Source organism: Equus przewalskii, chromosome 11 (assembly GCF_037783145.1).
Source record: "Equus przewalskii isolate Varuska chromosome 11, EquPr2, whole genome shotgun sequence".
Taxonomy (NCBI): Eukaryota; Metazoa; Chordata; class Mammalia; order Perissodactyla; family Equidae; genus Equus; species Equus przewalskii.
In genome coordinates this window covers 11988329-12004523 of record NC_091841.1, presented here as the reverse complement: position 1 = coordinate 12004523, position 16195 = coordinate 11988329, and the positions used below count along the sequence as shown (strand labels likewise).

The 16195-nt window shown below is 38.7% G+C and overlaps 1 long non-coding RNA gene across 2 annotated transcripts in view; it reads right to left on the bottom strand.

Moving 5' to 3' along the window:
- Positions 1-1539: 1539 nt before the first annotated feature.
- LOC139074331 (uncharacterized) overlaps positions 1540-16195 on the bottom strand; it is a 17179-nt gene continuing 2523 nt past the window's right edge. The window contains exons 2-3 of one of the 2 annotated variants that reach the window (XR_011523844.1): positions 6211-6312; positions 1540-1620 (exon numbers count right to left, since the gene is read on the bottom strand). This is a non-coding gene — a long non-coding RNA (uncharacterized lncRNA). Of the gene's footprint in view, positions 1621-4688; positions 5971-6210; positions 6313-16195 lie in introns of those variants that run through there. The other variant, XR_011523843.1, reaches the window with a different exon arrangement.

Genomic DNA, 16195 nt, shown 5'->3' with positions numbered 1-16195 from the left:
AAACAAAAACCTCAAAGACAATTAACAGAACTAGGATCTAATATCCACAAATATGTACTATAGTTTCTACTGAGACATAATTTCTCTCTCTAAAATCACCCTCCTTTTTACCAAAGATAGCCAAATTAAGACTGGTTTGTAAAATAAGTCTAGTTTCAATAAATTTGGCCAAATTATTTACATAGGTGCAGCAAGAACAGCAATCAATCATAATGGCTTCTTTAAACCTGCTTTGCTGGAACTTTTTATAAGGAATCTCAGATTGAACTTTAAAGGCCTCTCAAAGCCAGGAAAGCCAAGGCAAGGACTTTGTCCTCAGACTTTGCCTGCAATACCTACAGACTTGAGTGAAGTTCTCTCTTCTTTTGAGGTTTCCCAAAACATTGGGGTTTCTTTGCACCTGCCAGATAAGTGACCTTCTTTACATACTCAGTAAGGTTGCTGGGAACCCTGTAAATAAGGTACCAGGCCAATATTTCTGGGTGGCTTTATTTCATAAAGTCCAACCTTTGCTTTTCAAAAGCTGTCTTGTCATATCTGAGTCTATGTATGTTTCTCTCAAATATGACATTCCAGTCAAAGCTTTGGTAATATAACCAATATTTCCAATTGTGTCCTGTTATAAGGAGAACAGATTTTTTAAAAAAAATTTTTTGAGGAAGATTAGGCCTGAGCTAACATCTGCTGCCAATCCTCCTCTTTATTTTTGCTGAGGAAGACTGGCCTTGGGCTAACATCCATGCCCATCTTTCTCTACTTTATATGTGGGGCGCCTAGCACAGCATGGCATGCCAAGTGGTGCCATGTCCGCACCCTGGATCTGAACCGGTGAACCCCGGCCTGCCAAACTGGAATGTGTGAACTTAACTGCTGTGCCACCGACTGGCCCCAGGAGAACAGATTCTAACTGAACTTATGCACATAACTATATTGCCCTGAAAATAACAATACTTACTCACTAAGAGTTTCCAAATTCTGGAGGGATCAGTTAGGGAGAAAAAAGACAAATGTTTCAATTCTGTTTATAAAAGTATAATTTACCAAATTTCTATAAGTCATAGCTTAAGAGAAAAGAGAAAAACATTTCCTTAAATCTGAAAAAAACAAAACATTAAAAAAATCAGCAACATTTCAAATGAAAAGTCGTAAGATTTATAATCATCTTCATCAGTTCTTCCAGTCTCATATATATCAACTCTTTTTTTGTTAAAGATTGGCACCTGAGCTAACATCTGTTGCCAATCTTCTTTTCGTTTTTTTTTCTTCTCCTCAAAACCCCCCAGTACATTGTTGTGTATTCTAGTTATAGGTCCTTCTGGCTCTGCTATGTGGGATGCCACCTCAGCATGGCTTGATGAGCAGTGCCAGGTCCACACCCAGGATCTGAACTGGTGAAACCCTGGGCCACTGAAGTGGAGCATGTGAACCTAACCACTCAGCCATGGGGCCAGCCCCCATATAATCAACTTTTGATCTTGCTCTTTTCTTAGCAGTTTCATGAAGTCATCAGTTTCTCCATTAGAGTTCTGTAGTTTCTTACCCAATTCCGTTTTATGATCTGAAACTTTATCAGAAAGCTGCATTCCAGAGTAAATGTCAGAGTCCCTTCTGTGAATCTCTCTGAAAATGAAATATATTTTCAAAAGCCTCAGAATAAAACAATAACTATCTGTAAATGACAAAAGGCTTAAAAATGACAATTAATAAAGAACCTTGCTTATTTCTGTGACATTCAACCCTTTAAGATAATAACTAGAATTATGACTGACAACCAGGAGAGATTAGAATTTTTGGAATGTTATATAATTTTTTATTTATTTATTTATTTTTTAAAGATTGGCATCTGAGCTAACAACTGTTGCCAATCTTGTTTGTTTTTCCCCTGCTTCCTCTCCCCAAATCCCACCAGCACACAGTTGTACATTATAGTTGTGGGTCCCTCCAGATGTGGCATGTGGGATGCCACCTCAGCATGGCCTGGTGAGCAGTGCCATGTCCGTACCTAGCATCTGAACTGGCAAAACTCTGGGCTGCTGAAGTGGAGTGTGTGAACTTAACCACTCGGCCATGGGGCTGGCCCCTGGAATGTTATATAATTTTTAAAACATTTACATCAATAACATTTACCCACACAATATCATAGGTCCCTAAGAAACAACGTTTAGTTATCACCTTAACCATGGTAACAATTAAAGAATTTTAGGTCAATGTAGAGAATAGCTGTTAAGAAGAACCTTAATACCTGTGGTTAAAGACCTTATAAATACAATATAAATTTACTTTGATAAAACACAAAATCCCTACCCTTCTGGTAGACTACTCAAAGAAAAAAAATCTTTCATAATCTCTTTACCAAAAGCAGACTAAAAGTTTAAGAAAATTATCCTTTTTTTTTTTTTTTTTTTTGAGGAAGATTAGCCTTGAGCCACCAGGCTGGCCCTCGAAAATTATCCTTTTAAGAGACAGGGAAAAAAATAAATTCTAATTTTGCATTAGCTTGCTTTTGATATTAAAACTTATTTACTGGGGCTGGCCTGGTGGTGCAGCAGTTAACTTCACATGTTCCACTTCAGTGGCCCAGGGTTCGCCAGTTCAGATCCCGGGTGCAGACATGGCACCACTTGTCAAGCCATGCTGTAGTAGGCGTCCCACATATAAAGTAGAGGAAGATGGGTATGGATGTTAGCTCAGTGCTAGTCTTCCTCAGCAAAAAGAGGTGGATTGGTGGCAGATGTTAGCTCAGGGCTAATCTCCCCCCAAAAAAAACTTATTTACTTAATTAAATTCATTTTAATTTTAGCCAACTTGACCATGCACAAAACTTTAGAAATAAATTTTTTTCACAACCTTTCTATAACTTTCTTTTACATTTAGATTTTTGTCCCTTGCTTTCTTTCTTCCCTTCTAATAGTTTAGGACAAATTTATCTTTCTTAACAAAACAAACAAAAACATTTTCATTCTTTATACCTTCTTTATTGAAAAAGTACATCTTACTTTCCTTGAATAATAATGTTTTTCTTATTAATTTCCCATAGCTTTAATCACCTATTAGAATTTTTGACCCTTAGAAACCCTAATTTTTAAGTAAAAAGTAAGAAGTAAGCAATTACAAACTGTCTTTTATGTTAGCATTCTGTGGCTTGACAAATTTACAGATACTTTTTATAATTTTTAGAAATGTGTTATTTATAGTACAATCTTTTAATAAAACACAAGACACTGGGCCAACAGACCCAAACACTTTTTAGTTTCTCTGTAATAAGACAAAAGTAGGTAAATTTATATTTAGTAATTAATGTCTAATTTTATCTTATTTAGAAATAATGTAGATATTCAATGAATTTTCCATCATTTAATTGAGCAAAACTTCAAAGTTTCAAGTTCCTAAAGAGAGTTTGGAAGTTATTAAATGTGTGTCATAAAATATAATTATTGTTAAAAGTTTAAACTCTTATCTTATTTACATCTAAATTATTTGTTCCTGACAATTATCTTTAGATTATCTAAGAAAACTTCATGAGATATTAGAAAAATCAGCTATCATTTTAAGTTGTTATGCTGACAAAGTTGTGACAGGGATACCATGAGCTTATTTAACTAGTAAACCCAGAGTGCATGTCTGCATCATACCCATTGTTGATTATGTTAAGGACATGTCCATTTTCATCAAATCAACAATCTTAAATAAGCTTTCATTTACCAAAGATTATTTCATATCATGTTAATTTGAAAGACGTTTGGGTTAATTCCTATTACATTTAGAAATAATGTAAGCACTTACTTTATAAGCCAATTAAACAGAGCTCTTGATTTTTGGCCATACTCTCTGGAGGTGAAATATCACACGTACATAACACACATATAGACACACATACACAAAGACTTTATAGCTATTGTTTTAAAACTTTAGGACAATGTGCCACAGCTCTAAAAGTCTGCACAAAGCATTTAACAAAGGGCCTTCTTTTCTAAATGTACAATTTAACCTTAGACCAATTTACCTTGCAGGGTGGGGAGGTTTTATTATCTTTTTTATTAGCACCCGATATTAGTCTCTAGTTCTTATCTCATACTTGGAGCCAAATTAATACCTAGTTTTTATCTCATACTTGGAGCCAAATTAATACCTAGTTTTTATCTCATACTGTGTGGGCTCAGGCAGCCCTACTGACCTCCCTTTTGTAAGTTTAATTACCATTGTCTGAAGGGCAGATTTATATGCTGTCTTACAATCAGGCAGGGGAAACCTTCCCCAGTGAGTCACAATGTTTATCCCCACAATACAATCTACAATATAATCATGCAAAAACAGAGGCAATCACTACACATAAAGCCCCTAAATATATCAATTTTCTACAAAATTTCATCTGATTTTCATCAACTCTTATACCTCTAATCACAGCTTTCATTAGGACTTTATCAATAGGTCTTGGTCTTATAATTTTGGACAGGGGTAGCATTCCCAGTCAGATATTTTAAAACATACTCAGACAAAGTTGATATAACCTCTTTATATAAAATTAGCTCAAACATTTCAACCTTTATAATTTTATGAATATTTATACATTTACATTTTCTCAATTTAATTGTAGCCTGAGTTAGGGTGTTAAGCCAGTCATTATTTTTTTATTTCCTTTTTTTTTTTGAAGATTGGCCCTAAGCTAACATCTGTTGCCAATCTTCCTCTTTTTTTTTCTCCCCAAAGCCCCCAAGTACATAGTTGTACATCCTAGTTGTGGGTCCTTCCAGTTGTGCTATGTGGGACATCACCTCAGCATGGCCTGATGAGCCATCTAGGTCCATGCCCAGGATCTGAACCGGTGAACCCTGGGCCACCAAAGCAGAGTACACAAACTTAACCACTTAGCCACAGGGCCAGATCTCTATTTCCTGTTTTAATTTGGCCTTTTCATAGGTATCAATAAAACAATTAGGATGAGAGCTCTCATAATATTTGTTTTTCCAATTTAGAAGTTTTTCCAATTTAATTAATTAATTAATTAATTATTTATTTATTTTCCTTTTTATCCCCAAAGCCCCCCAGTACATAGTTGTATATTCTTCGTTGTGGGTCCTTCTAGTTGTGGCATGTGGGATGCTGCCTCAGCGTGATTTGATGAGCAGTGCCATGTCCGCGCCCAGGATTCGAACCAATGAAACACTGGGCCACCTGCAGCAGAGCACGCGAATTTAACCACTCTGCCATGGGGCCAGCCCCAAGTTTTTCCGATTTAAATGATCCATCATCTGGCCACATTGATGAGTAGGACCTTAACAGTGACTCATACCAATAAGCTTAACCATGGATGCAAGAGGCATCCCCAAAAGAGATCCAGAAAGTTCACTCCCAAAAATAGTCTAAGAAAGCAAAGGCCATCATTGCACAATAAGCGACAAAGGTTGAGATGACAAAGGCCCCTAATGAAGGCAAATGGGGTCCCTTATGATAAACTCCCCTGAGAGCTGACATAGCAGGACAAAGAGAGTGCGTCTCAGAACCCCAGTCTACTTGACTGACCACCAAGATGCATGCTGGTACATGCATCCTCTGGATGGTGGAGACTAGAAAGTTCACAAGGCCAAGCTCTCAAGACATAGAACAAGACAAAAGAGAAAACCTCATCTGACATGCACATTATCAGCTTTAGCTAAGCCTTGGATCTCTTGGAGCCAGACTAATACCTAGGAGGGAGGTGCCATGAGGTTGGGGATCATGAGTGTTTTACAGAGTACCTTGTCATTGCACAGACATTTTCTTGAAGTTGACAGGGGGATCTGTGTCATCCACCCCATTCCATGACCAACTCATCCTTTCATGGGAGACTTCTTGAGGTGGCAAGCACCCTAATGGCTCTTAACTGCTCCACCCACAACCACCAAATTTGCAGCTTTTTGGCTTCCAAGATGACCCTTGGCATCAGCTTTCACCTCAGCATACTCCCAACCAGGGTTATAGAGATTCCTGTGTCTATGACAAATGACAAAAAAGAAAAGGACAAGGAGAAATAGTGACTATCTCTGGGAGGAAAAGGATCAATAATCAATGGGTACTCAAACCAAATCCTAGAGTCGTTGGCTCCAAGAATCTAGCTTCACCAATATTTTCACCTGCTAATCTAAACCAAGAAAATGAAAAAAACTACCACTCTTGCTTCCACTGGACCTTGAAGGCAGAGATCCAGGAGACTGACGTGGTAAGAACTCTTACCTCCTGCCGGCTCTTGTCAGGGGTCCAGGATCTCTCAGCTGAAGTAGGCCAGGAGCGAGCAGAGTCCAGTCAGTGAAATGTTATCCCATCCAAGTCGCCGAACTGTAGGGGAGGAAGACAATTACTTTACCCACTCTAGGTCCTTCTGGCTGACCTAAGAATTAAAGTGACATGAGACAGAATAACAAGAGAAAATCAAACAAAGCTTTCTAACATGTATACATGGGAGAAACCCAGGAAACTGGGTAACACGGCCACATGGCCAAAGAGCTTAGTTTAAATATCTTCAGCTAAAGACAAGGAGGATGTTGGGGGTAGTGATTTGGGATTTTAGAGAAGAGGAAGACAATTTACATGGAGATGGGAATGCAAATGTTTGTTAACAAGTTTTACTGCACCAAAAATGGGCTCGTTGGTGCCTTTCTATCACACCTATTTTACATCATACTGTAGCTATCTTATGGTGTTAGCTCCTTTCTGGAACAGACCTTCTACGTTAAATTCTTTTAGGTAGATTAGGGGAAGGTCAAACGTTCTTCCTGAGTCTTCTGAGGCTTTATTGTCTTCAGCTCGAAATAACTCACATACCAGGGTGGTGCGTCTTGAGGTGGCCTGCCCTGAACCCCATCAAAAGCATTTAACAAGACAAACTATCTGAAAGGGTATAATATAGAAGGAAGCTCTAACAGTCACAAAGTCTGTATACCAAATAACGTATCAACATTCATAAAGAGAAGACTAGGAAATGCAAGGAGAATTAGACAGATAGACATTAATATTGGAGATTTTATTTCACTTTTCTTTGATCAAGTGAACAAAAACTAAGTTAAGACACACACACACACAACACACACAAAACCCCACTAAAACCTGAAAAATAAAATGCATGTCCTTTACAAACACTCATGGAACATTCACAAAAATCACTCATATATTTAGTCACAAAGCAAATTAATAAATTTATAAGTAAAACTCCAAAAAAGTAGATAGAAAAGACAACATTCTCTGAACAAAAACCAATAAAACTAGTAAGGAATAATATTATCTGGGAAGTAAAAACAGAAACTGCCAGTGAGAAATCAAAAAGCTCTCTCAAACACATCTTTGGTCAAAGAAGAAATCAAAACCAAAATTGCTGATTGCTGAAGAACGTATGAAAATCTATGAGCTAAAGCAGTGCTGAGATGGAAATTCATACTCAAATACAGTAATGAACAAGAAAGGGTAACAATGGATGAAGCAAGCATTCTTTGTAGACAGAATTCTAAAGGGCTCCCCAGGAGTCCCATCTTCTGGTTACTTAATCGAACACTAATCTACATACTACTATGAAAGGATTTTGCAGATGGAATTAAGGTTACTAATCAGCTGACTTTAAAATAGATAGATTATTCTGGATTATCCAGGTACGCCCGGTGTCATCACATAACATCTTAAAAGCAGAACGAAGGCAGAAGAGTTCATGAGAGAGATGGGGTAGAAGAAGAAGCAAAAGACATTAGAAGAGGAGGGCAGAGATATCTGAAGCATGAGAAAGGTTTGACCCATCATGGCCGGCTTTGAAGACAGAGTAGGGGGCCTTGAGTCAGGGCATATTAACTGCCTCAGGAAGCTGAGAACAAGCCCTGGCCAACAGCCAGCAAGGAAGCGGGAACCTCAGTCCTATAACCACCCAGAACTAAAATTGAATTCTGCCAACAAGGAATTCCGCCTTGTGGAACCCAGAGTTGAGAAATCAGCCAAGCCTACTGGACTTCTGACCTGCAGAACTGTGAGATAATAAATTTGTGTTGTTTTAAGCCACTAAGTTTGTGGCAATTTGCTATGGCAGCAACAGAAAATGAATACAGCACTTAACTTAAGAAGTTAGAAACAACTCAACCAAATAAAGTCAAGGAAAGCAGATACAAGGAATTAATAGAGTTAGGGATGGAAAATGATTAATTAGGAGACAAACAAAAAGTAGTCAATACATCTGAGAGCTAGCTGAACTGTAATGAGTCCTGCATAACCTGGCAGGGAGTCCAAAGTGTTTCCTCAATTTCGTGAGCCTCTACTGGGCCAATGGCCAAGGATGGGCAAGGCAGTAAAGGACAAAACACATATTCTTAAACAAGAAAATCTTTTATACAACAGGCAAGCTTAGCCACTTTTGTAATTGCTAAAGTATAATAAGCCCAAGTCGGAGATGAGCGCAGAAGCATTTTCTTTCTTTGCTGCAAGAAGAATTCTAAGTGCCATTTACTCTCTGCTGCTACGTGGTCTCTGTCTTTCTGAGCTGGGAGTATGGGCTCCAATCCTGTCAGGTTGATCTGCTTAACTGTCTTCTTTCTAGCTTTTCTATCTTCTACATTAAAACTTTTGTTTTTATCTGCCAGCCTCAAGAGCTTTCATTTGTTCTCACTGAAATTGTCCAACAGCATACTGATCATTTTGGGGGAAAAAAGCAATGAAAGAGTCAAAATGTTGGCTAATCTAATTTGACAAGATCTAACATTCATTTGTGATAAAAACTCTAAATAAAATGGGTATAGAAGGAAAGTATCTCAACATGATTAAGGGCATATATGACAAACCCACAGCCAACATCATATTCAGTGGGGAAAAACTGAAAGCCATCCCTCTGAGAACAGGAACAAGACAAGGGTGCCCACTCTCACCACTCCTATTCAACATAGTACTAGAGGTTTTGGCCAGAGCAATTAGGCAAGAAAAAGGAATAAAAGGAATCCAAATTGGAAAGGAAGAAGTGAAACTCTCACTGTTTGCAGATGACATGATTCTACATACAGAAAACCCTAAGGAATCCATCAGAAAACTATTAGAAATAATCAGTAACTACAGCAAAGTTGCAGGGTACAAAATCAACTCACATGACTTGCATTTCAGGGCCAGCCTGGTGGTGTAGCAATTAAGATTGCACGCTCCACTTCAGTGGCCCAGGGTTCACCAGTTCACATCCCAGGCACAGACCTACACACTGCTTATCAAGCCACGCTGTGGCAGACATCCCACATATAAAATAGAGGGAGATAGGGGCTGGTCTTGTGCCCAGGTGGTTAAGTTCACACGCTCCACTTCACCAGCCCAGGGTTTCACCAGTTCGGATCATGGGCACAGACCTAGCACTGCTCACCAAGCCATGCTGAGGCAACCTGCCACATAGCATTACCAGAAAGGGCCTACAACTAGAATATACAACTATGTACTGGGGGACTTTGGGGAGAAGAAAAAAATTTTTTTTTAAAGATTCTATTTTTTTCCTTTTTCTCCCCAAAGTCCCCAGGTACATAGTTGTACATTCTTAGTTGTGGGTCCTTCTAGTTGTGGCATGTGGGACGCCACCTCAGCGTAGCTCAATGGGTGGTGCCATGTCCACGCCCAGGATTTGAACCGACAAAACACTGGGCCGCCTGCAACAGAGCACACGAACTTAACCACTGGGCCATGGGGCCGGCCCTGAGAAGAAAAAATTTTTAAAATAAAAAATAGAATAGAGGAAGATTGGCACAGATGTTAGCTCAGGGCTAATCTTCCTCAAAAAATAAAAAAACAATAGAGAAATACAACGGATTATAAGAGAATACTATGAAAAACTATATGCCAATAAAACAGATAATCTAGAGAAAATGGACAAATTCTTAGACTTTTACAACCTCCCAAAGCTGAATCAAGAAAAAACAAGGGCCGGCTCCGTGGCCGAGTGGTTAAGTCCGCGCGCTCCTGGGCGAGGACATGGCACCGCTCGTTAGGCCCCGTTGAGGCGCGGTCCCACATCCCACAACTAGAAGGACCTGCAACTAAGATATACAACTGTGTACGGGGGCGGGGGGGGGGGCGGTTTGGGGAGATAAAGCAGGAAAAACAAAAAAGAAGAAGAAACAAAGAATCTGAATAGACCAATCACAAGGAAAGAAATTGAAACAGGAATCAAAAGCGTCCCAAAGTATAAAACCCCAGGACCAGATGGCTTTCCTGGGGAATTCTACCAAACTTTCACAGAAGATTTAACACCTATTCTTCTCAAGCTATTCCAAAAAATTAGGGAAGATGGAACACTTCCTAACACATTCTACGAGGCCAACATCACACTGATACCAAACCCTGACAAGGACACCACGAAAAAGGAGAACTACAGGCCAATATCGCTGATGAACATAGGCGCAAAAATCCTCAACAAAATTTTGGCAACCCGAATGCAGCAATACATCAAAAGGATCATACATCATGATCAAGTGGGATTCATACCAGGGACACAGGGATGGTTCAACATCCACAAATCAATCAACATGATACACCACATCAACAAACTGAGGAATAAAAACCACAGGATCATCTCAATAGATGCAGAGAAAGCATTTGACAAGATCCAATAGCCATTTATGATAAAAACTCTTAACAAACTGGGGATAGAAGGAAATTACCTCAACGTAATAAAGGCCATATATGACAAACCCATAGCCAACATCATATTCAATGGGCAAAAACTGAATGCCATCCCCCTGAGAACAAGAACAAGACAAGGATGTCCACTATTACCACTCTTATTCAACATAGTACTGGAGGTTTTGGCCAGAGCAATTAGGCAAGAGAAAGGAATAAAAGGAATCCAAATAGGGAGTGAAGAAGTGAAACTCTCTGTTTGTAGATGACATGATCTTATACATAGAACACCCCAAAGAATCCATCAGAAAACTAATAGAAATAATTAACAACTACAGTAAAGTTACAGGGTACAAAATCAACTTACAAAAATCAGTTGCTTTTCTATACTCTAATAACAAACTTACAGAAAGAGAACTCAAGAATACAATTCCATTTGCAATCGCAACTAAAAGAATAAAGTACCTAGGAAGAAATTTAACCAAGGAGGTGAAGGACTTATACAAAGAAAACCATAAGACATTACTGAAAGAAATTGATAAAAACATAAACAGATGTAAAGAGATTCCATACACATGGATTGGAAGAATAAACATAGTTAAAATGTCCATACTACCCAAAGCAATCCACATATTCAGTGCAATTCCAATCAGAATCCCAATGACATTATTCATGGAAATAGAGCAAAGAATCCTAAAATTCATATGGGGCAAGCAAAGACCCCGAATTGCTAAGGCAATCTTGAGATAAAAGAATAAAGCTCAAAGTATCACAATCTCTGACTTCAAAATGTACTACAAAGCCATAGTGATCAAAACAGCATGGTACTGGTACAAAAACAGACACACAGATCAATGGAACAGAACTGAAAGCCCAGAAATAAAAGCACATGTACACAGACAGCTAATCTCCAACAAAGGTGCCAAGAACATACAATGGAGAAAAGACAGTCTCTTCAATACTTCAATATATGGTATTGGGAAAACTGGACAGCCACATTCAAAATGAAGGTAGGGGGCTGGCCCCGTGGCCGAGTGGTTAAGTTCGCGCGCTCTGCTGCAGGCGGCCCAATGTTTCGTTGGTTCGAATCCTGGGCGCGGACATGGCACTGCTCATCAGACCACGCTGAGGCAGCGTCCCACATGCCACAACTAGAAGGACCTGCAATGAAGAATATACAACTATGTACCGGGGGGCTTTGGGGAGAAAAAGGGAAAAAATAAAATCTTTAAAAAAAAAAAAAAAAAAAGAATGAAGGTAGACCATTATCTCACACCATACACAAAAATAGACTCAAAATAGATCAAAGACTTGAAAATAAGTCCTGAAACTATAAAACTCCTGGAAATTAATATAGGTAGTACACTCTTTGATATCAAACTAAAAATTATCTTTTCGAATACCATGTCTTCTCAGACAAGGGAAACAAAAGAAAAAGTAAACAAGTGGGAGTTCATCAGACTAAAGAGCTTCTGCAAGGCAAAAGAAATTAGAGTCAAAATGAAGAGACCACCCACCAATTGGAAGAAAATATTTGCAAATCATATATCTGACAAGGGGTTAATCTCCATAATATATAAGGAACTCACAAGTGAACAATAAAAAACAACCTGATCAAAAAATGGGCAGAGGATACGAACAGATATTTTTCCAAAGAAGATATACAGCTGGCCAACAGGCACATGCAAAGATGTTCAACATCACTAATCATCAGGGAAATGGAAAGCAAAACTATACTAAGATACCACCTTACGCCTGTTAAAATGGCTATAATCACACAGACTAAAAATAACAAATGTTGGAGAGGTGGTGGAGAGAAGGGAACCCTCATACACTACTGGTGAGAATGCAAACTGGTGCAGTCACTATGGCAAACAGTATGGAGATTCCTCAAAAAGCTAAAAATAGAACTACCATACGACCCAACTGTCCCATTACTGGGTGTCTACCCAAACAATTTGAAACGAACAATCCAAAGTATAACACATGCATCCCTATGTTCACTGCAGCACTATGCATAACAGCCAAGACATGGAAACAATCCAAGTGCCCATCGACAGATGATTTGATAAAGATGTGGTATATGTATATACAATAGAATACTACTCAGCTGTAAAAAAGACAAATTCATCCCATTTGCAATAACGTGGAAGGACCTGGAGGGAATTATGCTAAAAGAAATAAGCCAGACTGAGAAAGACAAACACAAGATGATTTCTCTCATATGTGGAATATAAAGTAGCACATGGACAAAGAAAACAGTTCAGTGGTCACCTGGGGAAAGGGGGTGGGGGATGGGCACAGGGGGTGAAGGGGAGCACTTGTGTGGTGACAGACAAGAAATAATGTACAGCTGAAATCTCACATCGATGTAAACTTTTATGAACTCAATTAAAAAAAAGAAAGAAATCAGTTGCAGTTCTATACACTAACAACAAACTAGCAGAAAGAGAACTCAAGACTACAATCTCATTTACAACTGCAACAAAAAGAATAAAATGTCTACAAATAAACTTAACCAAAGAGGTGAAAGACCTACACACTGAAAACTATAAGACATTATTGAAAGAAATTGAAGAAGACATGAAGAAATAGAAAGATATTCTGTGCTCATGGGTTAGAAGAATAAACGTAGTTAAAATGTCCATACTTCCTAAAGCAATCCACAGATTCAATGCAATCCCCATCAGAATCCTAATGACATTCTTCACAGAAATAGAACAAAGAATCCTAAAATTCATGTGGAACAACCAAAGACCTTGAAGAGCCAAAGCAACCCTGGGAAAAAAGAACAAAGCTGGAGACATCACAATTCCTGACTTCAAAATATGCTCCAAAGCTATGGTAATCAAAACAGCATGGTACTGGTACAAAACAGGCACACAGATCAATGGGACAGAATTGAAAGCCCAGAAACAAAACCACATATCTACGCACAGCTAATCTTCGACAAAGGAGCCAAGAACATACAATAGAGAAAGGAAAGTCTCTTCACTAAATGGTGTTGGGAAAACAGGACAGCCACATGCAAAAGAATGAAAGTAGACCATTATCTTTTGCCATGCACAAAACTTAACTCAAAATGGATTAACAACTTGAATGTACGACCTGAAACAATAAAACTCCTAGAAGGAAATATAGGTAATACACTCTTTGACATTGGGCTTAGCAGTATGTTTTCAAATACCATGCCTACTTGGGCAAGGGAAACAAAAGAAAAAAAAAAAAAAAGAAAAGAATAAAAGAAAAAAAAAATTTTCATCAGACTGAAAAGCATCTGCAAGGCAAAGGAAACCATGAACAAAACGAAATGATAACTCACCAATTGGGAGAAAATATTTGCAAATCATATATCCAATAAGGGGTTAATTTCTTTTTTTTTTAAGATTTTTAATTTTTTTCCTTTTTTTCCCCAAAGCCCCCCAGTCCACAGTTGTATATTCTTCATTGTGGTCCTTCAAGTTGTGGCATGTGGGATGCTGCCCCAGCATGGCCTGACGAGCAGATCCACGTCCACGCCCAGGATTCGAACCAACAAAATACTGGGCTGCCTGCAGCGGAGTGTGCAAACCCAACCACTCGGCCACGGCACCAGCCCCAATTTCTAAAATATATAAAGAACTCATACAACTCAACAACAAAGAAACAACCTGATCAAAAAACCAGAAGAGAATATGAATGGACATTTTTCCAAAGAAGATATACAGCTGGCCAACAGACCCATGAAACAATATTCAACATCACTAATTATTAGGGAAATGTGAACCAAAACTACAATGAGATATCACCTTACACCAGTCAGAATGGCTATAATTACCAGGACAAAAAACAATAAATGTTGGAGAGGATGTGGAGGAAAGGGAACCCTCGTACACTGCCGGTGGGAATGCAAACTGGTGCAGCTAGGATGGAAAACAGTATGGAAATTTCTCAAAATATTAAAAATAGAAATACCATACAATCCAGCTATCTCACTACCAGGTATTTATCCAAAGAACTTGAAATCAATGATCCAAAGAGATTTATGCATGCCTATGGTCATTGCAGCATTATTCACAATAGCCCAGATGTGGAAGCAACCCAAGTGCCCATCAACTGATGATTGGATAAAGAAGATGTGGTGTATACATACAATGGAATACTACTCAGCCAGAAAAAAAGACAAAATTTAAAGGGTGAAGTGGTGCACCTACAACATGACTAACAATAATGTACAACTGAAATTTCACAAGGTTGTAAACTATCATAATCTTAATAAAAAGAAAAAAAAAGTCAAAATTGTCCCATTTCCAACAACATAGATGGACCTCCAGGGTATGATGTTAAGTGAAATAAGCCAGACAGAGAAAGAAAAATACTTCATGATTTCACTCATATGTGGAAGATAAACAAACACATGGATAAAGAGAACAGATTAGTGGTTACCAGAGGGGAAGGGGGTTAGGGGGTGGGCAAAGGGGGTAAAGGGGCACATATCTATGGTGACGGATGAAAACTAGACTACTGGTGGTGAGCACCATGCAGTCTATACAGAAATTGACATATAATAATGTACATACACTTGAAATTACACCATGTTATAAACCATTATGATCTCAATAAAATCACTGAAAAAAATGTTGGCTAATTTAATCAGGAAAAAAGGGAGAAGATACAAATGCTCAAAATAAGCAATGATTAATGAGAAATACCAGATTCAGCATATATAAAAAAGAATCCTAAGAGGCTACTTTGCGGGGCTGGTCCCGTGGCCGAGTGGTTGGGTTCATGTGCTCTGCTTCGGCGGCCCAGGGTTTTGGATCCTGGGCGTGGACATGGCACCGCTCATCGGGCCATGCTGGGGCGGCATCCCACATGCCACAGCTGAAAGGACCCGCAACAAAAAAATATACAACTATGTACCAGGGGCTTTGGGGAGAAAAAGGAAAAATAAAATGTTTAAAAAAAAAAAAGAGGCTATTTTGCTTAGTTCTGTGAATTGAATTCGAAAATTTGGATCAAATAAATAATTTCTAGATAAAGTCAATTATCAAAAGACATGGAAAATTGAGACAAATTGCCTTCAAAGAAATAGGGAATGTTGTCAAAAAGCAAACCCTTAAAAAAGCACCAGTTTCACAGGGTTATTCTACCAAAACTTTAAGAGACTGTTGCAATGCTATGTAAATTGCTCTAGAGGATTCAAAAGGAAGAATAGGGGGCTGGCCCAGTGGCATAATGGTTGAGCTTGCATGCTCCACTTCGGCGGCCCAAGGTTTGCAAGTTTGGATCCCGGGCACGGACCTAGCACCGCTTGTCAAGACATGCTGTGGCAGCGTCCCACATAAACTAGAGGAAGATGGGCACAGATGTCAGCTCAGTGACACTCTTCCTCAAGCAAAAAGAGGAAGACTGGCAGCAGATATTATCTCAGGGCCAATCTTCCTCACAAAAAATTAAGTTAAATTAAAAAATAAAAATAGAAAATTAATTGTATAATACTTTGGAAGGTAATAAAGGCTAAGGAGAAAAATAAAGTGAGGAGGGGGACTAGGCAGTGCCAGGTTGGTCTTGAAATTTATCACAATGAGCCAGTGAGGAGGGTTTATTCACCCCAACTTCA